Source organism: Hyaena hyaena, unplaced genomic scaffold (assembly GCF_003009895.1).
Source record: "Hyaena hyaena isolate Hyena2069 unplaced genomic scaffold, ASM300989v1 scaffold_1227, whole genome shotgun sequence".
Lineage (NCBI taxonomy): Eukaryota > Metazoa > Chordata > Mammalia > Carnivora > Hyaenidae > Hyaena > Hyaena hyaena.
In genome coordinates this window covers 308146-332723 of record NW_024081862.1, presented here as the reverse complement: position 1 = coordinate 332723, position 24578 = coordinate 308146, and the positions used below count along the sequence as shown (strand labels likewise).

General features: G+C 37.8%; 1 long non-coding RNA gene across 2 annotated transcripts in view; it reads right to left on the bottom strand.

Annotated features, from left to right (window-relative positions):
* Positions 1-874: 874 nt before the first annotated feature.
* The window catches only part of LOC120224710, a 258324-nt gene continuing 234620 nt past the window's right edge, over positions 875-24578 (bottom strand). The window contains exons 6-7 of one of the 2 annotated variants that reach the window (XR_005526645.1): positions 4349-4508; positions 875-1053 (exon numbers count right to left, since the gene is read on the bottom strand). This is a non-coding gene — a long non-coding RNA (uncharacterized LOC120224710). The remainder of the gene's footprint in view (positions 1054-4348; positions 4509-24578) is intronic. The other variant, XR_005526644.1, reaches the window with a different exon arrangement.

Genomic DNA, 24578 nt, shown 5'->3' with positions numbered 1-24578 from the left:
GTGAAAATAATATAAAAACAGGGAGGGGACAAAACATAAGAGACTCTTAAATATAGAGAACAAACAAAAGGTTGCTGGAGGGGTTTGGGGGGCATTAAATGGGTAAAGAGCATTAAGGAATCTACTCCTGAAATCATTGTTGCACTATATGCTGGCTAACTTGAATGTAAATTTGAAAATTAATTAATTAATTAAAACAAAACAAATAATAGTTCGCATACACCTGGTATTTACTATGTGCCAAGAACTAAGGGCAGTGCATGGATTAGTTTATTTACTTTTCACAACAAGCTTATCAGGTCATTGCCATTGATTATTATCATCACCTTTTATAGTTGAGAAGTCTGAGGCACAGAGATTAAGTAACTTAGCCAAGGAGACACAGCCAGCTAGTGATAATGCTAGAATTTAACCCAGATAGTCTGGCTCTGTAACTGACTGGTATGCAATAATGGACTGTCTGAGTAGAAGTGATATATGATAAACCTAAGGAAACTTTTCTAGTAATCCTCCGTGCACTTTTTTCTTCCCTAGTCTGTCTCTGAATGATGAAGATCCAAGAACGGAATGCACAACCCCAAGATGCATTAAGCTGTCAAATGGGTGAGATTTTGAGGTTGAGAGATGCTTAAAAAAAAAAAAAAGACTTTAGCCTCACAGCATAAAACAGTTTGTTTAGGACTCATTTATAGGAGAACCTTAGATTTGAAATTATAAGCCTGCTTGGTGGAGGTAAATGGTATTAACAAGAAAACTATCTGGATGGCCATGCTGTTAGTTTCTTTTTTTTTTAAGTAGACACCCATTTCCAGAAATTCTTAGTCCCATTGTCATTGTGTCATAAGAATAGACCAGGTTCCCAAAGTAGACCTACCTCAAGGTCATTTTAGACAAATTCCTTCAAGCACACAGATGCCACTGAATACTGGCAGCCTCCTCCTTTCAGAGACATGAAGGAGTGGTCCAGAGGCAACTAGAGAGGGAGAGCTGGGGCAGCTGCAGGTTGAACTGTCTGCACACACTGGATCCGTTTAGAACCATATATGCAGTGAACTGCAAATAAGAAAGAGCAAATTCAGGGGAAACGAAGATTAGACTGTTAGTTGGTATGTTTGAATGTAACTTTTATTTTTAGAGAGAGGGAGTATGCATTCACAGGAGGGGGAGGGGGAAAAGGAAGGAGAGAGAGAGAGGGAAATGGGGGGAGAGATAGAGACAGAGGGGCAGCGAATCTTAAGCAGGCTCCATGATCAGCCTGACTGAGGCTCTATCCCATGACCCTGGAATCATGACATGAGCCAAAATCAAGGGTTGGATGCTCAACTGACCAAGCCAACCAGGCGCCCCTTGGATGTAACTTTTTTTTTTTAATGTTTTATTTATTTCTGAGAGAGAGAAAGAGAGGCAGCATGAGCAGGGGAGGGTCAGAGAGAGAGGGAGACACAGAATTGGAAGCAGGCTCCAGGCTCCAAGCAAGCTATCAGCACAGAGCCCGAAGGGGGGCTTGAATCCGGAACTGTGAGATTATGACCTGAGCCGAAGCTGGACGCTTAACTGACTGAGCCACCCAGGTGCCCCTGGATGTAGCTTTTAACAAGGTCTTTTGGGATTTTTTTTTGCTATACATACTATATTTTTATAAATTTGTTTTAATTTCATTAAAATTTCTTATATATTTACACACTTATGCAGTTTTATATAAATGCTTAAATGTGATCCTTGCATATCCTATCATTTTTTTGCTTTGTTTTCTTTTCTGAGTGCCAGAATTTTTATTTCCCTCTCTATTCCCATTATTACTCCTACCCTACCCAGATTGTCACTGTTCCCTTGTTCTCTTTGCTTTAAAAATAATATGTGGGGCACCTGGGTGGCTCAGTTGGTTAAGCATCTGATTTCAGCTCAGGTCATGATCTCGTGGTCTATGAGTTTAAGCCTCTCGTGGGGCTCTGTGCTGACTGACACCTCGGAGCCTGGAGCCTGCTTCAGATTCTGTGTCTACCTCTCTCCTTGCCCCTCCTGCACTTTCTTTCTGTTTCTCTCTCTCTCTCTCTCAAAAATTAACATTAAAAAATAATTATATGCAAATCCACACACTGAAATACATACATGAATATATTTACATGCACACAATGATAAATATACATATAACTTCTATATAAATATATATATAAAATGTATACCTAGTGAAATATATGTACGTATATCTACATCCACAAATCTGTGCATATATATACGTCTATAAACATATACATATATCTTGTGTTCTCAGTAAAGTTCTTTCTGTTTGTTCCACCGTTTCAGTTGTAGAACTGAAGAGGGGCCTCCAGAACTCCTTCTCCTGGCACGATACACCCCCTGCATCCTTCCCTTCGAAGTCTGCCTCTTAGGTTACCAGGGTAATGCCATCACTCTCTTATCCCTGTGCAACGGGTAGCCACAAGCAGCCCAAGGATCCCGGGCTTATTATCATCAGTCTGGCAGCTACACTTGATTTCTTCCATTCTGTACAATTCTGTCTCCCTGCTTCCCCTGTGCTCTCTGGAGCTTACAGTCTGTCCTCAACAAAATCCACCATCTTCCCATTCTCTTCTGTGAATGTTTCCTTCATCTGTATTTTGGTTTTCTGCACCTGTTATAAATTACTGCAAAGCTGTAGTAATTTGCTATCTGAATTCTCAAGTCCAGAAGTCCAAAATCAGTATCACTGGGCTGAAATTAAAGTGCTCGTGGGGCTGTGTTCCCTCCAGAGGCTTTAGGGAAGAACGCACTCCTTGCCTCTTAAAGCTTCTGGTGACTGCTGGCATTGCTTGGCTTGTCACGTCACTCCAAACATCCAGGGAAGCTATTTTCAAATCTCTCTCTGATCCATCTTCATGTCACTATCTCTGAGTATCTTTTCTTCTGTGTTGCCTCTCTTATAAGGACACACGTGATTGACTGCATTCAGGACCCACCTGGATAATCTGGGATACTCTCCCTATCTTAAAAATCCTTAACTTAATTACATTTGCAAAGACTCTTTTCCCAAATAAAGTAACAATTACAGGTTCCAGGGATTATGAATTGGTACCTCTGGAGGCCATTATTCAGGCAACGACAATCTGCTTTCTCTATCTCAAGCCCAATTCTTCCCCAAGAATCTGCTTCTTCTTCAGGACCCTCCAAGGGCAGCAAGTTTTTTGTTTTTATGTTTGCTTGTATTGTTTTTAAAGTCTCACAGCCCAGAAGTGAGGTAAGTGTGCTCCTTAATCCTCATCAACCACACTCTCTTCCTCTCCTTCCAAAACATACCAACTTCAGGGACACCTGGGTAGCTCAATTGGTTGAGTGTCAGCCTTTGGCTCAGGTCATGATGTCATGGTTCGGTTCGTAAGTTTGATTCCCACATCAGGCTTGCTGCTGGGCAGCATGGGGCCTGCTTCAGGTCCTCTGTCCCCCTGTCTCTCTGCCCCTCCCCTGTTTACACGCTCTAGCTCCCTTAGAAAAACAAAACAAAACAACATTCAAAAATTTTAAAATATCATGCCAACTTCAGAGCTCATGCTACCAAATTATACCATCCATCCCCCCAATTAGGCGTCATCCACAGACCCTCAAGCTACTCCTGAAGATTTTTATATTGCTTGTTCTGACTCCTCCTAACACTACTCCTATTGTAATTCTTGGTTAATTCAATATCCATGCCTGCGTTTTTTCAAATACTCTTGATTTCTTAGTCTCTTAACCTTCCCTCTCCTAGTAGCTTATAGCTTCACCCCAACTTAGCTTTTCAGTTCCATGATTATATACTAGGTCTTGTCAATACTAATACTAATAATACACTAACTGATAACTAACATTAACAAAAAACTGTATCCCCTTCCCAGTCTCAAATTTTAAGCACTCTACTTGTTGACCTATCTTTTTGGCTAATTCCCTCGAATACCCCAACTCCAAAAAATTCTGAGACTATAATCTCTTGACCCTGTCACTGTACATTATCCTTTACCCTTTAACCTTTGTGTCACCCTACCCTGTCTATGTTCAACTCTCTACCTAGTCCAGATGTGTACCTTGGCAGCTGAGCGTGGCTGGAGAAAATCCTCAGCTGACTGTGCCCACGTTAAATATATCACCTCAGGGGTGCCTTAACAAAGTTGGACACTTAACTCAGTCGACTTTGGCTCAGGTCATGATCTCGCAGTTCATGAGTTCAAGCCCCACATCAGGCTCTGTACTTGACAGCTCAGAGCCTGAGGCCTGCTTCAGATTCTGTGTTTCCCTCTCTCTCTGCCCCTCCCCCACTTGCACTCTGTCTCTCTAAAAAATAAACGTTTAAAAATTAAAAAAAAAATTAATGTATCACCTCAAGAAAAGCATTGGTACTGATGGAAAATCCCACTGCATTTCTATAGTTCTTTCCCTTGCCACTCCTCCAGATGATTACGCATATTTTTTTCCTCTTCAAACTTCCAAGATTTCCTTTTATCTTCACCTTCAGCTGACAACCTTGCTTCTGTACTTCACTATGAAAATATAAGAAATTAGAGAACATCTTCCACACACTCTCATCTGCCAACACCCGGGATCTGTACCACATGCTCTGCCTTCCTTTTTGTCTATAATACAGGAACCATTATCACCTCCTCAGACCATTCCCTCAATCTGCATACTAACGTCCATTTCCACTTAGTTGCCTTGAAACATCACTTTAGTCATTGCCTCCTCTCTCTTCCATCATGAATTTGTCCCTAGTGGATGCCTTTTGTTAGCGTACAACCGATCTGAAATATCCACCATCTTAAAAATCAAAACAAAACAAAGCATCTCCTTCAGCTACTGCTACATTATTATGTTGCTCTGTCTCCTTTATTTATTTTCTGTTTTTTTATTTAAGAGAAAGAGAGGGAAAGAGAAAGAGAAAGAGGGATAGAGAGACAGAGACAGAGAGAGAGTGAGCCCACCCACGAATGGAGGAGAGGCAGAGGGAAAGAGAATCCTAAGCAGACTCCATGCTCAGTTCTCAGTACAGAGCCTGATACAGGGCTTGAACTCATGACTAGATCAACTCTGGGGTGGTGACCTGAGCTGAAATCAAGAGTTAGAGGCTCAACCAACTGAGCCACCCAGGTGCTCCTACTCTTTCTCCTTTAAATCAAAGCTCTCTTGCAAGATTTGACTGTCGTTGTCCTTTATTTCTCTTGGTCTCCCATTCTGTCTTGAACCCTCTCCAATCTGACATCCATTCCAGCAGCACGCACGTGCACACACATGCACACATGCATGCATACACAGACACACACACACACCAATCTTGAAAACAGAAATGCATAAATGTTACTAAAATGAATTTCCTCATCCAATCCTGTCTAGCAGCAACTCTGACCACTTCTCTTTCTGAATGAACTTCTTTATCTGGCTTCCTGGAATCTGGTCTTGTTTGTCTTTCCACTTCACTTACTGATCATTTTTTCTCAGGCACTTTTGCTGGCTGCTCCCCAATCTCCAAACTTTGGCCCTTGACTTTTTGGTCATATTCTATGCCCAGTGCATAGAATCACATAGAATGAACAAATATATAGGATATTTTTTAGCTTTATTCTAAGAAAATAGGGTCATATCTTTCACAGTTTTCTATATATTGCTATTTTAATGCAACAACACTTCATGGAAATCCCTTTGGGTCCATTGGTGTAGCTGTTTCATTCTTCTTAAGGTCTGTGTTATATACTATGGAGTGGATATGCAAACATTTGTTAAAACATTTCCATCTTATGGGCAAGTCTCTGTATGCAGTTCTTTTATTGCGGATGAGTAATGTGGGAATTAATACCCTTCCACTTCTATTCCAGTTTCCCAGGAGCGGGATTGCTGGAATCAAGGAAGCATGTACATTAAATGATAACTATTTTAGAACTGCTTCTCATGAAGCCTGTTTTAATTGACGTTTTTGCCAACATTGCTCTCTATTGCTCTATTTGAGAGGTATTTTCTTTCTTTCAAATGTTAGCTAGACTGGTATGCGGTGACTGGTCCTTTAACTTGTATTTTCCTGACTAATATATTTAAGCAGCATGGCTTAGAGGTTAGAAACACTGGTTTGGTTGCCAGACTTTCTGGATTTTAATTCTGATTCCAACACTTACTAGCTGTGTGACCTTGGGCAATTCTCTTAACCTCTCTGTGCCTCAAGTTCTTCATATGTCAGAAGGAGATAATAGGAACTACTACTTCATCTGTTTTATTTTTTTGGAGATTAAATGTGTTAACGTAAGCCAGAGCAGTAACTGGTACAAAGTAAACTGTCAATAGATATTGCTTATCATTATTACTCCTATTATTACTACTAATGTTATGACATCTTATGTTTCTATTGCAAATCTGTGAATTAAATCTTATTTTCTCTGCCCATTTTTTGATTGGGTTACTCATCCGCATCACACCAAGTTGTAAATAACCTGTGTGTGCTGTAAATATGAACACTCTGTTAGTTACGACAGGCCATGTTACATCATGTTAAAACATCTCAATGGCTCAGCACAGTACAAGTTTATTTCTCAACTTGCCAAAGTTTCTTATAGGTCAAGAAGTCCTCCTTCAGCTTGTAGATATTATATCCAGGAAATGTTGCCTCCAAAATCATTATAGCAGGAAAAGAGAGATCTGGAATGTTGTGGCAGGCACCTCTTGGTTTTCGTGCACTTATGTAATCCTCTCCTCGGGACGGGCTGGATTTAGTGGCTTGCATGTAGCAAACAGAGTGTGTTAGAGATGACGGAAGGTCATATTTCAGATTAGGCTGCAAAAAGACCATGGCTTCTCAATTGTGCCTTCCTTGTGTTCATTCTGAGAGAAGCCAGCCGCCCCACTTGACAAGGAACTGAAAGAGGACTTTAGCCAATAGTCAGCAAAGAACTGACATCCTCAGTCCAATAGCCTCTGAAGAACTGAATTCTGACGACTACATGAATGAGTTTACAAGGGGATCTTTTCCTAACCGAGACTTCAGAGATGAAAGCACTGGTCAACAGTTTGGTCACAGCCTCTGAGAGATCTTGAACCAGAGGGCCTAGCTAAACCTCATCCAGATTCTGGATTCACTACAGCTGTGTGGTAATAAATGCTTGTTGTTTTATGCCTCTGAGTTTTAGGGTAATTTGTTATACAGCAACAAATAACTAATACAAGGATAGAAGAGGATATTTTCAAGGCCGGCAAGTAGCTTCTGTCCTATATCTACCCATCCCATTGGCCAGAATTTAGTCTCATGGCCCCAATTGTATTTAGGAAGAGAAACTGGAATGCTGAACACATGAAGTTTTCTGTGCTATGACTTCTTCCTATGCCTTTGCAAATATTTTTCTATATCTATTTTTTTTGTATCTTATCTCGTTTATGTTACCTTCTGTTATACAATATACTTTTTTCATTTCTTTTCACAGATAGATATCCACATCTTGTATTTTCTAGCTTTTTGTTTTCCAGAATTGATTAAGAAGTTGTCCATTAGCACTTGATTGGGTATGAATTCTAGTTCATTTTCTTGCAAGATTCCTATTATTTTATTTTTTAGTAAGTTTTTAATTCATATGAAATTTACTTTTGCATTTGGAACATAATTTACTTTTCTTTCATATAGATAATGATAATATCATACCTGTTTTTAAATTTTTAAAAAACTTTTTAAAATTTATTTTTGAGAGAGAGATAGAGACAGTGTGAGCAGGGCAGGGTCAGAGAGAGAGGGAGTCACAGAATCTGAAGACAGGCTCCAGGCTCTGAGCTGGCTGTCAGCATAGAGCCTGACGCGGGGCTCGAACCCACGAACTGTGAGATCATGACCTGAGCCGAAGTCGGACACTCAACCGACTGAGCCACCCACGCACCTCTAATATCATTTCTTAATAATCCCCTCCACACACACTAAATTGAACTGCCAACTTAGTTACATGTATCAATTTAGTCATCATATAGACTGGGATCTAATTCTAGATTCCCTTTTCTGATCTGCTAATCTAGTGTCTATCACTGTACCAATACAATATTGATTCTATTACAATGGCTTCTTACAATTTTATGGTATCTGTTAGGCAGGACCTGAACCCCATTGCTCTCATTCTTTTTTTGACTACTTTTTGGCAACTATTCTTCAATATAAATTTAATATCTTTTTATCTAGTATCCCACATGCACCATGAATAACAACAAAAATATCTCCTGGGGATTCTAACTGGAATTATATTATAGTTCAACATTAATTTGAAGATAATATTTATATGATACATTGTTTATGTTTATTCTTCTTTCTCAAAAAAGAAATCTTTTCATTTCCCTACATATTTATTATATAAATATAAATATTTGAAAGTATCATTTATATATTTAATATTATTAACTGAACCAAGCTGAAAACCATTATAGTATCCATCAGGTTTTGGTCCTTCTGTATTGTTTCTTGTTCTGCCTTTTGTAACATATAAATTTTTATCTTTTTCCCCATAGTGTTTCTTACTTTATTGCAGGGAAATCACACACCTTTCCTCTGCCTTACTTTACTCATCTCTAGTTTATAGAAACAATACCATTACTATGTGTACTCTGTACTTATTGTACACTGAGAGGCATGGAGTCTGTTGGTCATAGACACTGTAGTGTATTGACTAAGACTATCTGGGTTTAAAGCTCAGTTCTAACACTTTCTGGCTTTGTAATTTGGGGCAAATTATTTAATTCCCTTGTACTGTATTTCCTCAACTTTAAAATAGAAATGATAATATTTCTTATCTCACTGGTTGGTTGTGAAGATTAAATGAATTAGGGCATAAAAATGCCTAGCACAGAGTGTGAATTGAGTAGGATTTATCTGTGTTCTTAATAGTACTGGTAAAAAATTGTTAAAATTTAATTCTCATTTATATCTGCTTCAGATATAATTGTCTTGTATAAAGGAAGAAAAAGTAAAGAAATCAATTTTCCTTTACATTTAATAAAGTAAAATATTTCTTATATCCAAAGGGATTTATAAATATGAATAGTTTTGATTATTTGCTTTTGGTAGTAAAAAAATACTGTATTATTTTACCATTGTTTTCTTAGCAATTCTGATAGTGCTCAATGCAAATGTATTTCTGTTTCCTAGTGAAATTTTAATGATTCCTTCAAGGAACTGTTGAAACTATTCTTCAATATAAGATTGAAGAATCTTATATTCTTATATATATTTTCTGTTTTTAGAAAAAATGAAGTTATCTGCCTTCTTGCTAATTTTTTAATACTATCAGTGAGGAAAAGACATGCAAGTCTTGCCTTAAACTGTGAGTATTCCTGGATGGTGTGTTAATTAGCTTTATGTGCCTGACCTATTGTGGCAGTACCAAGAATTGTGTATCATTATTCATCCCAGGGACACAACCCCAAATTACAGGGAAGGTCAAGTGTATCTGAAGAAAGGGAAATTATAAAAACATCTTTAATTTTTTTTTCTCCGTCATTCTCTTGTTTGTTGTTATGGTTCAGTACGATATTGCTTATGAGACATCAAAGGAATTTCCTTCTATTTTCCTTAGATCCTACCCACTGGTCATAGAATTTATTCAACAATTGTTGAGTGTGTTCTAGCCATTGTTCAAAGAACTGGGGAAACAGCATGAAGAAAACAAACAAAAGCAAACAATGTTGCCAAAAACCAGTTTCTACTTTTGAGGAATGTGTGTTCTGTGTGGAATTAAAAAAAATAAGTGAGTAAATAAATAATAATATAATGCCCAGGAGTCATAGATAATAAGCCTCTCCGGAGCTGGCCACTCTAAGCAGGTATTATTGGATAGGGGCTTAGAGTAAGCCAAGGAACCAGTGCTTGACATATCTGACCCACCAGCACAGGATCTCATCAGAATAGAAACTCACTTTAGAGAAAAAGATGAGTGGGCTCATGACCATAGAATCCACTGATCATACCATACCACCCAGAGGCTGCTGCCTGACAGAATGCTGGAAATAGTCTTTTGTAGGCATAGCTTAAGTGCTAGTTCAGAAGTGACATTTTTACAAGGATAGAACACCATCCTCCAGGTCACTGTATATACCTCAAATCAAAGAACTTTATATGGAACTATGTCTCAAATGGGAAGAAAATAATTGGTCCTGGAATTAGGGAGTAGAAGCAGGAGTGACTCTAGTTATCATCATTCCCAATAACCAGCTGGAGGAATTTGTGCCTTCTGTCCCAACAACTCTGGTCTACTTGAGGCTTATTAAGTCCTGGTTCCTTAGGAGAGAATGCTTCTTACAAAGACACAGAAAAAAGTTATCACTGATGCCTAGGCATTTCAGGCTCCTTGTATCCAGAGGTTATGGAACATGAAGAAGCATCATCATCTTGGCAAGGATTTTTGACTCTGATCATCAGCAGGAGGAAGGGTTCCTGTTAACACAATGGAGGAATACCGACAGGTACATGACCCAGTTGGGCACCACTTGGTATAGCCTAGCCCAATATTGATGGAAAATGATAATTCTCAGGCAACCTCAGTCTGAAAAGTGCATGATAGCCAGCCAAGACTGCCAGAGGTGCTTCGTGATGGTAAAGGGAATTTGGAAGGAGTAGGAAAGGAAAAAAAATGAAACAAAATAATAAGTCTCAGTTGTGACCTTTAGATCAGCTGTAACTGTAGGAGTCATAGCTTTGCAATCTGCATGGGTTTTGATGCAACTACTGAATTCTACTGTTTAGTGCAGAAGCAGCTATAGAAAAATCCATAAACAAAGAAGCGTGGATATGTTCCAACAGAACTACATTTACAAAAACAGGCAGAGTTCCAGATTTGGGCAGAGGGTTGTAGTTTGCCAACTTCTGCCCTAATTCATCAGCATCCAAATGAGCTAAAATTTTATAAATCAAAATAGAACTTACGCTTAAAGTTTAAAAATATAATTCTACAAACCAGTAAAAGTACTGAAGCTAAAATTTTTATTTTGATGAAACTGATGTCTTATACAAAAAGCATAATAGTGTGGCTTAGAGCATTCTCTCTTTGTACACAACATCAGTTAGATTTTATGTGTTTGAACATCTAAATAACTATTTTTATATTATTTTAAGTGTCCTAAAATGCTATTAAGCTTATTTTTAAATGAGTTCTCTAAATTTTGACTGTATTTTGCTCCAAATTAGTCTGAAATTTTAGTCAAAATGTTCATAAATGGAGTGCCAAAAAGTCCAGTGTTTGAAGCTTTTAGTGTATGACAATTACTGAAAACAAAGCATGCAAGAAACCAGGTATTGAAATTTATCCTTGTGAAAGCAAGAGAGAAACTGAGTCAATTAACTTTTTAGAGCTCAATGCACTAGATATAATTTTGAAATTCAACAATTGCACTTTTGAGTATCTCAATTTATGGGAAAAAAATCTTTTGATGAAGCTCCTATTTTTTTAAAAATAGTTTACTGTCAAGTTGGTTTCCATAAAACACCCAGTGCTCATCCCAACAAGTGCCCTCCTCCATGCCCATCACTATCCTACCCCTTTCCATCCCCCCACCCCCATCAACCCTCAGTTTGTTCTCAGTATTCAAGAGTCTCTCATGGTTTGCCTCCCTCCTTCTCCCCAACTTGAAGCTCCTGTTTTTAATTGAATATATATTCAACTAAAAATACATATATTTTGCATCAAAATAAAATGGAACTGAGAAGGCTTATGATTTTAAATCATGAAAGTTTTGTGAAACATCCAAAAGAATTATGACAAGTTACCTTGTCACCATTCATAATTATAGGTTTTATCTTGTAAGAATATTTGTTGAAGAAAGACACTTTAAATGAAGGGGGAAAATATCAGTAAAAGTTTGGGCTAAAATACTTACACATTAAAAAAAAAACTAAAGTTTTCCCCATGCAGCAGGATTTTTCTGAGTTTTATTTGGTAATAGCAGTAATAAGGACAAGCTTTTTAAATTAAAACTTAATTTTATTTGTTTTATAGAAAAGAGACAAGAGTACCAAATTCATTAATCCTAAAATGCAAATTGAAAAATATTGCCAGCAATTAGAAAATAAAAATAATTACACCATATGGAAAATCATTACCCTCAGAAAAATACCATTGGCAGTATTAAAAATGGACACACCTAATAAAGAGATTAAAGTGGATGAATAGGTACACTTGTAATCACTGTAAAAAGAAGTTATTATACTTATAATCACTGTAAAAAGAAGTCTTTAATAATTTTGCTTTATTTTACAAGTATTTTATTTTGGAAACAATTTAATTTTTGAAAGTAGTTTTGAATAGAATTGCTTTATAGTCCAGTTAAAATAATAAACTAATTTGCAATCTATCTGTTTTAAATTATGTAATTTTAATTGATTTCAGTGTCCCTTTTTATTCTCAAACTATATAATGTAAATTATTTTCATCTCTGCAGCACTGATCAACAAAACCAAAGGATCTTTGGAATTCATGCTGTTTTCATAGCAGAGAATGAGAGAATTCTAATAATTTTTATTAGGTATCTCTGATCATGTTACATATAATCTCATCTAATCCTCATCAAATTTAATACCTATTGTAGGTATTTTCTCATTGAAAAAATCCAAGGAAAACAAGGTTTAGAAAGGTAAATTGCTGAAGATCATACAAGTATTAATTTATAAGGAAAGAATTAAAACTTTCCTTTGCTTATCTCTAAAGTCTTTTATAATAAAAGCCTATAAGTCTAGACTATAATGTAGAGGCCAGATATTCATCTTATTTTTCTTTTGAGAGAAAGAGAGAGTGCAAGTGAGTGAGAAGCAGAGAGAGAAAGAGAGACAGAGAGAGAGAGAGACAGAGAGACAGAGAGACAGAGAGAAGTGGGGCTCACCTGAAGCGGGGCTCATGCTCACCTGAAGTGGGACTTGAACTCATGAACTGTGAGATCATGACCTGAGCTGAAGTTAGATGCTTAACAACCTGACCACCCAGGCGCCCCTCATCTTATTATTAAAATCATGTTTGGTGTGACTGGTACCAGTCAGAGTGGCTAAAATGAGCAAATCAGAGGACTCTAGATGCTGGCGAGGGTGTGGAGAAACGGGCACCCTCCTACACTGTTGGTGGGAATGTAAACTGGTACAGCCCCTCTGGAAAACAGTGTGGAGGTTCCTCAGGAAACTAACAATAGAACTCCCCTATGACCCAGCAATAGCACTGCTAGGAATTTACCCAAGGGATACAGAAATGCTGAGGCATAGGAGCATATGTACCCCAATGTTCATAGCAGCACTCTCCACAATAGCTAAAACATGGAAAGAGCCTAAGTGTCCATCAACAGATGAATGGATCAAGAAGATGTGGTTTATCTATACCATGGAATACTACATGGCAATGAGAAACAATGAAATCTGGCCATGTGTCGCAACATGGATGGACCTTGAGGGTGTTCTGCTGAGTGAAATAAGTCAGGCAGAGAAGGACAAATATCATATGTTTGCACGTATAGGAGGATTAGGAGGAACTTGACGGAGGAGCAAGGGGGAGAAGAAGGGCGGAAATGGTGGGGGAAAGGGAGAGAGGCAAACCATGAGAGACTCTTGAATGCTGACAAAAACTGAGGACTGATGGATGTGGGGGGGAGGGGGGATGGGCATAGAGGAGGACACTTATGGGGATGAGCACTGAGTGTTATGTGGAAACTAATTTGACAATAAACTATTTGTAAAAAAAAAAATAAAAAATAAAAATAAATAAATAAAAAATTAAAAAAATCATGTTTGTTAAGTTATCTGATTATAAAATTGAAAATACAGAAAATATGTTTTAAAAAATCTCTTTAGTAATGCCCAGAAATAACATTAGTAGTACTTTGGGTTATTTCCTCAATGATTTTTTAATATTTATTTTGAGAGAGAGAGAGAGAGAAGACATATGCACATGAATGGGAGAGGGGCAGAGAGAGAGAATTCCAAGCAGGCTCCACACTAATTCGAGGGGGGAGGGAGTGGGCTTGATCTCAGGACCCTGAGATCATGAAATGAGGCAATATCAAGGTCAGATGCTAAACCAAATGAGCCACCCAGGCGACCCTGTTTCCACAATGATTTTTCTATACATGATTATTTGTATTTAAGTGATTGAGATCATACAATGCATTAAATTCCTTCAGCCTGAGAGAAGAAACAATGTAGTAACAATTGACACTAAACATCCAAATAGCCTTGGAACTTTGTTCTCATAACAACTTAGTCTTATTCCATTAAGTGCTGATTTTGCACTTCAAGAACCTCAAAGAATTGCTTTACAAAAGAACTCCCACTTTATACTATATAGACGAGCAAACCATATAGAGAATATTTAAATTGCACTAAGCTCCATTTGTAGGGATCTTTCAATAGACCATACATTTCCTGAGGGCAGAGACCATGTTTTTCTCAAGTTTGTGTTTGGGCTTTATAGGACAGCTACTCAAATTTATTAGGCACTTCGAAAAAATTGTGTAATTGAAATATATTTTGCTATTGGAAAAAGCTTTCATGGTATATATAAGTAATACTGAAATGCTTGTACAGCTGACACATGTAATTAGAGGAGGGTCTGAGTTGAACAAATTGTAAGATGCTACCTTTTAAGTGTTACTTAGGATGAAGGACTCATGACACTTTGAAGACATTTTTCCCCTGGAATAAGAAGTATGTCTCAAATGCAGTTAACTCTGGACTTTGAGAACGACGACTGCTTCTTCTATATGTAATAGTCCTTAGACACTTATCATTGTGGGTGATATCATAGTCATTTTTACCCTTCATAGTGAATACTGGAAAAAGAAAAATATCCTTTTGGCTTGTAATAATATGTTGTTAAATTTGGCATTTAGCTCTAGTTTGTACTCATGGTAATAATCTGAGACAGGAATAATAGCTTGCCTTATGTAACATCGATTATATCTTTCCCAAGTCTCCATAGTTTTTCAAACAATATTCTCTTAGACATTTTTACATCAAGACTGTTCTTATTATTTGTGTTAATAGTCTCATTTTACTAATACTAAATTAACACATTATTTTATGAATTATGAATTTAATGAATTCATTATGAATTTATGTATTATAAAGAGACTTTCTGAATTAGACATAGCTTCCTGTTATTATATTGAGGGAGGCAATTAGACTAAGCAGGTTTCAAATTGTAACTCAGCTTTTTTATTTGCTTGGGCCTCAAGTTCCCATTTGTAAGATAAGAGATAACTACCTCTTAGTGATACTTTGAGCATTCCAGAAGATAACAAGCAAAGACTGAGCCAATGGGCTGGCACATAATACATGTTATCACACAAAGAAAGTTGTTTTCCTTCCCTCTCCTGAAAATGCAAATGGAAGAAAAAGAAAAGAAATATAAAAATAAGGACTGCAAGCTTCTTAGAAGATGCTTATTCTAAACAGATCAAATCCAGTAATAAGGATGCAGAATTCTTAGAGTATCAAATGGGTTGAGACATACCTTTTCCTTGGGTTTCTCCAGGAAGGGTTGTGCTATAAGACTCATTACCCAGATGAGGAAGAAGAAGAAGGAGAGCCATAGTGGACATAAACAAAGAGTCAGGTCCAATTAGCAGACACAACCACTTTGTGTTCTTGGGCCAAATTCTATGGATTCAAGTGCAAATTACAGAAGCCTTGTATACAGCAGAAATGCAATTCACTAAGAGGGTTATTCATGCACAGGTGAGACGCTACAGAAGGGCTGCTTTCTAATATAGCTGCAGGTCTGGAGAAGGATCCCTGATTGCAGAGCTGAGCCTCGAAGGGAAATTTGGAGTTAGCTGGGCAAAGAAGGTACATTCAAGTCTTTGAAAACAATCTGAGCAAAGGCAAGAGGGTGGTTGTTTCAGGTAACTGGAAACAAGTGTGTATCTGGAGCTAAAGGATCATCTGAGCAGTGACTGTTGGGAGATGCAGTTGGGAGAAGGGGGGAACCAGAGAGCAGATCATAAAGGATCCTTCCTGGCATTCTGTGGTTCCAGTCACATGTAAATTTGAACCTACTGTTCAAAATAAGCATGGGTTTTTTTTGTTTATGTTCTCTGAGAGATCATCTTGTGCACATTTCTGTCTTGTCCTCATCCTACTGCACTTGAGTGAGTCATCTGTTTGCTGGTCTGTCTCCTGTTTTATTTTGAACTCCCTGAGAGCAGGAGCACATCAGCTGGTTCCTCTGTGACCACATGTCCAACATGGTGGGTGAGGAATCGTAGATGCTAAGATTTTTTTCCTCGTTATTGAGTGATGGTGAATAAATGAAAGCGACAGTAAAGGACTGAGACAGAAGGAAGAGAGCAGATAGGAGTGTCTGACATCCGCTGCCAGGAAGTGCACCTTCAAATGCATCCTGTCATATGCACAACAGGTATGCGTAGGGATGACAGTGATGTATAATAGTGAAAGATGGAAACATGCCACATTCTCATCAGAAGGTTCAATTATGTATCCTGCATCACTTATGATGGGATACCAAGGAGTTATTAAAAATATCACATACAAGGGCACCTGGGTGGCTCAGTCTCTTGATTTCAGCTCAGGTCATGATCTCAGGTTCCTGAGATCAGGTCCCACATTGGGCTTTGTGTTGGCAGCAAGGAGCTTGCTTGGGATTCTCTCTCCCTCTATCTTTGCCTCTTCCCTGCTCGTGAGCACACATGTGTGTGTTCTCTCTTTCTCTTTTTCTCAAAATAAATAATAAACATTAAAAAAATATCACATGCTCCATATGTACTGAAAAGATTTCTCCAAATTTTTCATTAAGTGAAAAATAAAAATCAGGTGAGAGATTATTATGTAAAGCATGTTCCCATTTATGTAAAAAATAAATCAAACCTGCTGGCGAGGATGTGGAGAAACGGGCACCCTCCTACACTGTTGGTGGGAATGTAAACTGGTACAGCCCCTCTGGAAAACAGTGTGGAGGTTCCTCAGGAAACTAACAATAGAACTCCCTTATGACCCAGCAATAGCACTGCTAGGAATTTACCCAAGGGATACAGAAATGCTGAGTCATAGGAGCACATGTACCCCAATGTTCATAGCAGCACTCTCCACAATAGCTAAAACATGGAAAGAGCCTAAGTGTCCATCAACAGATGAATGGATCAAGAAGATGTGGTTTATCTATACCATGGAATACTACATGGCAATGAGAAACAATGAAATCTGGCCATGTGTCGCAACATGGATGGACCTTGAGGGTGTTCTGCTGAGTGAAATAAGTCAGGCAGAGAAGGACAAATATCATATGTTTGCACGTATAGGAGGATTAGGAGGAACTTGACGGAGGAGCAAGGGGGAGAAGAAGGGCGGAAATGGTGGGGGAAAGGGAGAGAGGCAAACCATGAGAGACTCTTGAATGCTGACAAAAACTGAGGACTGATGGATGTGGGGGGGAGGGGGGGTGGGCATGGAGGAGGGCACTTTGGGGATGAGCACTGAGTGTTATGTGGAAACTAATTTGACAATAAAATATTTGTAAAAAAAAATAAAAATAAAAAAAAATAAATAAAAAGGAAAAAAAATAAATCAAACCCTATATCTTTGCATCTGTACATGCACATGTATGCAAATGTAAGGAAAAAAACTAATGAGATATGTCCCAAATGCTTAATAGTGTGTATATTTGTGGGAGGAGAGACACTGGATAGAATGAGGCAGTATAGAAAGAGAAAATTTACCCTTTTGTACTTTTATTTTATATCTTTTACAATAATATAATATTTATTAATTATGCAATTAAAGATAATTTAATCAATCCATTTTACTAAAGTGGGCAAGAAGTTATGAGGATCTGAACTATGACAATGATTGAGACACTACATCCTTGAGACCTGTAAGAAGTAAAAATGACAGAACTTGATGAGTAATTAGTTGTAGGAAATGAGGGAAAGGAAAAGTCTAGAGTGACCAACATTTCAAGCTTGGACACCTGAGTGAATGGTGGTATCATCCACCTGTGTCAGATGACAAGGCAAAGGATAGTAGATTTACATGGGAAGTTGTATTTAGTGTATGTAGGTTGAGTTTGAGATGCTTGTACAACTTCCAAAGGGACACATTCCTTAGTTGGGTACATACAGGGCTGGAGGACTGGAAAGAGATTGGCAATAAAAATGCAGATTTGGGTCAATCAACACAGATTGGATATTGAAGCTTAAGAGTAGGGGAATTTTGCTAGCAGAAGCTATAAGTGGAGGGTGTGTTAATAAATCTTTGGAAACTAAATGCAAAATTTGTGAATATGTCTTCTCCAATGCTCAACTCCTCTGAAAGAGTTCCTGGTTTTCAACAGATATCTGAAAGAAGTTTATGACTCAGAAAGGCTGAGAAAAATTCAGTGGAGTGAGAATGGAAAACAGCAGACAGTAAGCCCTGAGGAAAGCTGATACTTTTAATGAGATGAGGGAACAAGAGAAATCATGATGAGGACTTACAATGACTTGAATTAAAGGAAGAAAACAAGCAGTTGACGATATTAAGGTGGAGAAAAAACCAAGAAGAAAAGGTCAAAAGTGTGAAATTCTGCATGGAAGTCCACTAATGGAAATCTTACAGCAAAGGAGAAAATAAGATCAATTAAGGTTAAGTTCTAGCAATCTCACTGATCAAGAGAAATAAATTATCAAAGAAGGTGGGATGTAAGATGTCTATTTACAAAATTCCCTGTCTTTCCTTGATATTTTGTTCATCTTTTTCCCCCAAACTCTGGAAATTACCCAGTGAGACCGATGGTCCATGACTATGAGTCAAAAATTAAAGAATTTTCAGATGGGAAATGGTAATTGGAGGCTGTTACATAGTAACATTTACTTTGTACAGTGAAAGCATGTAACTCCAACCAGTATATCCTATAGGGGTATTAAGTAATTTGTCACTGTACCATGTACACGTTATTATATACATGTTATTAAGTAAGTACAGTCCTCTAAAAGGCAGTAAGTGGCTGACCCAGAGTATGAACCTAGGCAGTTTGGCTCTAGATGTAGATTATTAACACCTAAACCACTTCTTCTTTATTACAGGAGCTACTAGAAGTCGTGTTACTAATCCAATACCTATCTGGTTAAATCAGATTGCTTCCTAAGGCTTTTCTGAGGAATGTGATATTTCAAATAGCATAATGGTGGGACATACAAATGTCTGAAATGTTTTCTTGTGGATGCCTGGCTGAGTCTTTGCAGGGCTTGGTGAAGGTTGCAGTGAGCAAACATGTGGTGCAGGGAACTGATGCCTAGACAGCAGGCCTTCGATTTGCTCCACAGGACTCTGATGGACTTGGAAAAGCATTCCGTCAATTTAGGCTTGAGCTACCCTGGAGATTAGTTACGAAAATGAGTACTAAAATTGTAATGATAATTTCATTACTAATTTCAGGTATCCAATTACATTTCATTTCATGTTTGCATTTTCATGTCTTCTCCCAGTTTCCCATAGTCTGCTCTACCATGTACATTCTCTCTGGGATGTCACATTTTAGTTGGTGTGATTTATAAACATTGAGAATCTGTCTCTAGTCTCCTTAATATCCTGAGTCATGGTGCAGTGTGGAAACTATAACTGTTACAAAGAACGGATAATCTGTGAGTCAGGGGTTTCTGCCAAAGAGAAACACAAGATAAAGCCCTTTTGTGAAAATAATAAAGAGAAAAGGAAAAAGGAAAAAAGAGAGAAAAGGAGCTCTTTGTTACCAAGCCACCTGGTTTCCTGACTACCTGTGAATCAATTAAAGCAGAGAGGGTGCTCAATACCTTCCCAGTTCATAGTGAGAATTTTTTATGTCCAAGATAAAAACCCAAAGAGGAATTAAACAGGGTTTCTCTACTAGGTGCAGACAGCATCCCTGGCAATGTTCCTGCAACTGAAGATGTTCAGACAGCCAGGCAAAGCATGTGTTCCCTTTTATTTAAAGTAAAAATTAAAATGAATTGTACATTGTTCCATGTCTTCAGTTAGCCTTTCATATTTTGGGGTCTGTACTGGAAATAACATAAACCTTGGTGACAAATTTGACACATCATTACAATGTCCATTTCCCTTGTGAAATGGAATCTTTTCATAAATCTTCTAGTTCACCAATTTTGGTTTTAGTTATTTTCTAAAAGTCACCCAGTTATTAGTGAAAAATGAAGCAGCGAAAGAATGATAAGAGGTGCCAACATTTGTGGAAATGTGCATCAATATCCAATATCATAGAAGTCAGTTTCATCTTGTTTGAAATCATATATTCTCACATGGATTTTGGTTATAAAATTTTCAGTGTCAAGTTAGATTTGATCTCAAGATCTATAATAAGCTTGACTATAAATTTGTTCAACTGTGGTTGCTTTCCAAATCATTTCACTTCTGTGATTAAACAAATTTTCTCTTAGATGAAAAATAGAGCTCTCATTGTTGGAATTTCTTTTTCATATTTATTCTATGCATTTAAGAGAATATGGAAAAATTGAGAAAATGAAGGGGTCATCACATCTCTACATCCAACTCCTTTCTCCAAAACTGTACATCACAATCCACATAGTACCAGGTGTGAACATTTGAATGTAGTTATAACAAATTAATCTAACCTTAGAAATTTTTAAAGTTAATGAGAGATTATAGCTTTAATCTGGCAAACCTCTTAAAAACGAAATATGTCAAGTGGCATGGGAGGAAGAATAAGTTGGTTTCTGAACTGAGAATGAAATGAAAAGACTGAGGGAGAACAGCAAAGAGACGATGAGATCTAGTCATTACAGTCTTTTCATGAGGCTCAGCACATTTCTGTCTTTCCATTCTGTTAGATTTCTTTGCACTCTTGCAAATATCCCCTCCACTTTTTCCTCTGGCCGGTTCTAGAGTGTTTCTTTTGCTAGCTCTTTGGCACCCACCAAAAATTTATTTAATACACTGCAGGATAGTTTCCAAGAATGTCTAAGTACTTTCTATCATGACTATCCAAGACACTGGATAACTGATGTGATTTTAGTTCGACTGCAGTTAATTTAAGACTGCGCTTGTCAGAAGCTGTATTCCATGGGGAGAAGGAGAATGATGGATGAGGAGTTTCAGCATTCTGTGCACAGGACGCTGGCATTCATTATGTTCCTGGTGTTACTTTATGCTTCAATACTTGCATCGAGCCCCGGAACAGTGTCTTCAGCATTTTTCCAGGTCAGGCTGCATCCTGGGCCAGTCCAACTAAATAGATATAAGGCCTGACTTGCAGAAAACTGGTTCAGAGTGTGATTAACTCTAAACCCATATATTGTCATCTACAACTATTCTAAATCTAGGGTCTACACACATGTTCTTCTACTGGTTCTATGCCTCTTTATTGGCCTGATTCCTTTCGATTCCATTTAGATGAGTAAATCTTGCTTAGTTTTTCATCTCTGGGGTCTTTTGTGGCAACCTAAGCCTACTTCTCAAATTTATCATTATGCTAGTCACACCATGAAGGGAACTTCGTTCTTCTAACTCTTTAAGGTAGGTGATTCAAGATCACCTGCTGAACCTCACAAATGAATTCATTATATGTTTAGGATCTGGATTTAAGAAAAAAGCTTCACCAGTGCTCCCTGATCCTTAGAGACAAAAGAAAAGCCTCCATTCTTCTCTCTTTTGTACCATCTTGTATGTGCTTTTCCTTTGTTGACTTTTCTTATTCTTCTTTTCCTTATACGTTGTGAGAACTTCAAGAGCATGTGATCTTAACCTTCTTAACATTTGTATCTTTGTGACATATCCTAGTCCCAGTCATGTACATAGGCATCCAACAAGTGTTGGTTTCATGAAGAATTGAATGAGTGGATGAATAAATTAATGAAAAGCTGACTACACATAAGTTCAGGCTGTAAAATCACGAGGACCTTGGGGCGCCTGGGTGGCTTAGTCGGTTAAGCGTCCGACTTTCGCTTGGGTCATGATCTCGCGGTTCGTGGGTTCAAGCCCCGCGTCGGGCTCTGTGCTGACTGCCAGCTTTGAGCCTGGAGCCTGTTTCAGTCTGTGACTCCCTCTCTCTCTGACCCTCCCCTGCTCACGCTGTCTCTCTCTCTCCTAGAAATAAATAAAACATTTAAAAAAAAAAATCACGAGGACCTTTAAGAGTATAATTTCTACTAAGAAGAGTCTCAAAAGGCTATATTTATTATTAAAGTCATATCATCATCCTAGGCAATGACCAAAAAATCTTTCTTTTAACAAAGGGATAAACAATATGAATTTCCCTCTAAACTAAATTTGTGAGAAGGCATTTAGTGATGTATAAATTACACACACACACACACACACACACACACACACTGGGGAAAGGATTTTTGAATTCTTATCTTGGATTTTTTGAGAGGCCTAAAAAAGAAAGTATTTTCCCTCTGACACTGAGGTAAGATGTGTGTGAGAGAGAGGGGTGAGTGGGGAGGAGGATGGAAGAGGAGAGAGAAACAGAGACAGAGATAGAGAGAGACAGAGAGACTGTGCATATGTATTTTCTTCTTGCACAGGTAATCATGATAAATCAATAGTTAAGTTACTAAAACCCAAGTTTGTGGATAATCTTAAACAAAGAAAACAAACCATCCTTTGTGTGTGCTCCAAACTAATAAGAAAAAAACATTTGCAGTTTTATTATTCTGAGAGGTAAATGTTATCTTCAAAACATCTCTCTTACTAGTCATTAGAGGTAATTAAACTCCCATAATGATACTCCACTACTCATATTGCTCTGGCTGAATATGGATCATAAAATAAATACAATTTACAACGTAGGATAATAGGGTTGACCACTGAGTTTAACAAGCAGCAAGATAATGAAAAAGGGCATGGATGCCACCCCATTGCAAGCCTGTTAGAATTGCTTTTTTGATGGTTTGAAGTTGCTATTCCCTGTGCTTTAGTCAAACCATATCTGCATGTACCGAGTTCACATATTTCCTCCCAGCACTAATCTCACCTCTGCCTCCTCTGTCTCCTGCTCTTTCTGTCTCTCCATTTTTATCTTCCTTTCATCTATTACTTATTCTCTGTTGTAAACTGGGTATAATTTTATTTATTTATTTATTTAATTTTTATTTTAGACAGAAAGAATGCGAGCAAGCAATGGAGAGGGGCTGGGGGATAGGGAGAGAGAAAGAGAGAGAGAGAGAGAGAGAATATCTTAAGAAGGCTCCACGTTCAGCGTGGAGCCTGACATGGGGCTTGATCCCATGACCCTGAGATCATGATCTGAGCTGAAATCACGAGTTGGTCATCCAATTCGACATATATGAGCCCCTAAACTGGGTACATTTTTAGACCCAGAACCTATAACAAGAAATAGGACTGTCTTTGGTTTCAGTAGGCTCAGAGTCTAGTTAAAGCGAAATACAGGAAACAATCATTACAAAGTAATTTGATAAATGGTTCTATAGGGGTGTATATACAGAAGAGGAAACACCCACTTGATTCGAAAGTAAGATCAAGATGGCTTCACAAAGGGAATACCCTCTGAAGTTTGTCTTAATAAGAGGAACAAACACTTCTCTAGATATTTGATTACTATCTTCCTGCTTTATATTACAGGAACCTCAGTAAATATATGCCAAATGATTAAACATATTAATTTTCTAGTTAGAGAATATGATAAAAAAAAAAAGTGTTCCAAGGGGATGGAGCAACATAAAAGCAAAGAAACAAGAGAGAATCTGTTAAGTGCATAATGAGCCAAAAATGACAAAGAAAAAATGAAAATATATTTTGGGAGGGATGATTGGATTAGAAGTAATTCTCCTGTGGGTTATTAAAAAATTTTTTTTAAGTTTACTCAGTTTTGAGAGACAGACTGAGCTGGGGAGGGGCAGAGAGAGAGGGAAACACAGAATCCAAAGCAGGCTCCAGGCTCTGAGCACAGAGATCAATGCGGGTCTTGAACTCACGGGGTTTGAACTCACAAACCGAACCATGATATCATGACCTGAGCGAAAGTCCAATGCTTAACCAACTGAGCCACCTAGGTGTCCCATCTGTGGCTTATTTTTAAATGAAAATTATGGTTTACAAAATTTGTAGGAGCAAAATATTTTGCTTGTTTTTTTATCTTAGCTGTTTATGAATTTTGTATTCTATTTTTTTCTCTCAGTTGTATATTAAAAATGTTTCCTAGGTTGCTACAAAGTCCTCATAATTATTTCACAAATGGATGTATAGTATCACAATTCCCTCAACACTTGCCTAACTCTTAATCTTGTTTTTTTAGTAATATAATTAAATCAGAGTGCGAACCATTATCAGTATCTTTCCATTTGGGGACAGGAGAAAAGAGAAGCAGTGTGTGTATAGTTTGGCATGGGCTGTCTGGTTTGTGTCCTCCTGATTTCTTTTAGGGTTACTAAGTTCTATGAAAAGCTCTGCAAAAGAAGATATTATGTACCTGAAATTCTCAACCCAAATCACATTTAAGTCAAGACTTCTCCAACTGGGGATAATAGACAAAACCATAATAACCTTTGAAATCAATTATCTAAAGAATCAAGTGACACCCTCCAAGGGAGGGCATTTTCTTTCTCAGTGTCTCAGAAAGGTGCCAAAGAGGGGCACCTGGTGGCTCAGTCGGTTAAGCGTCCAACTT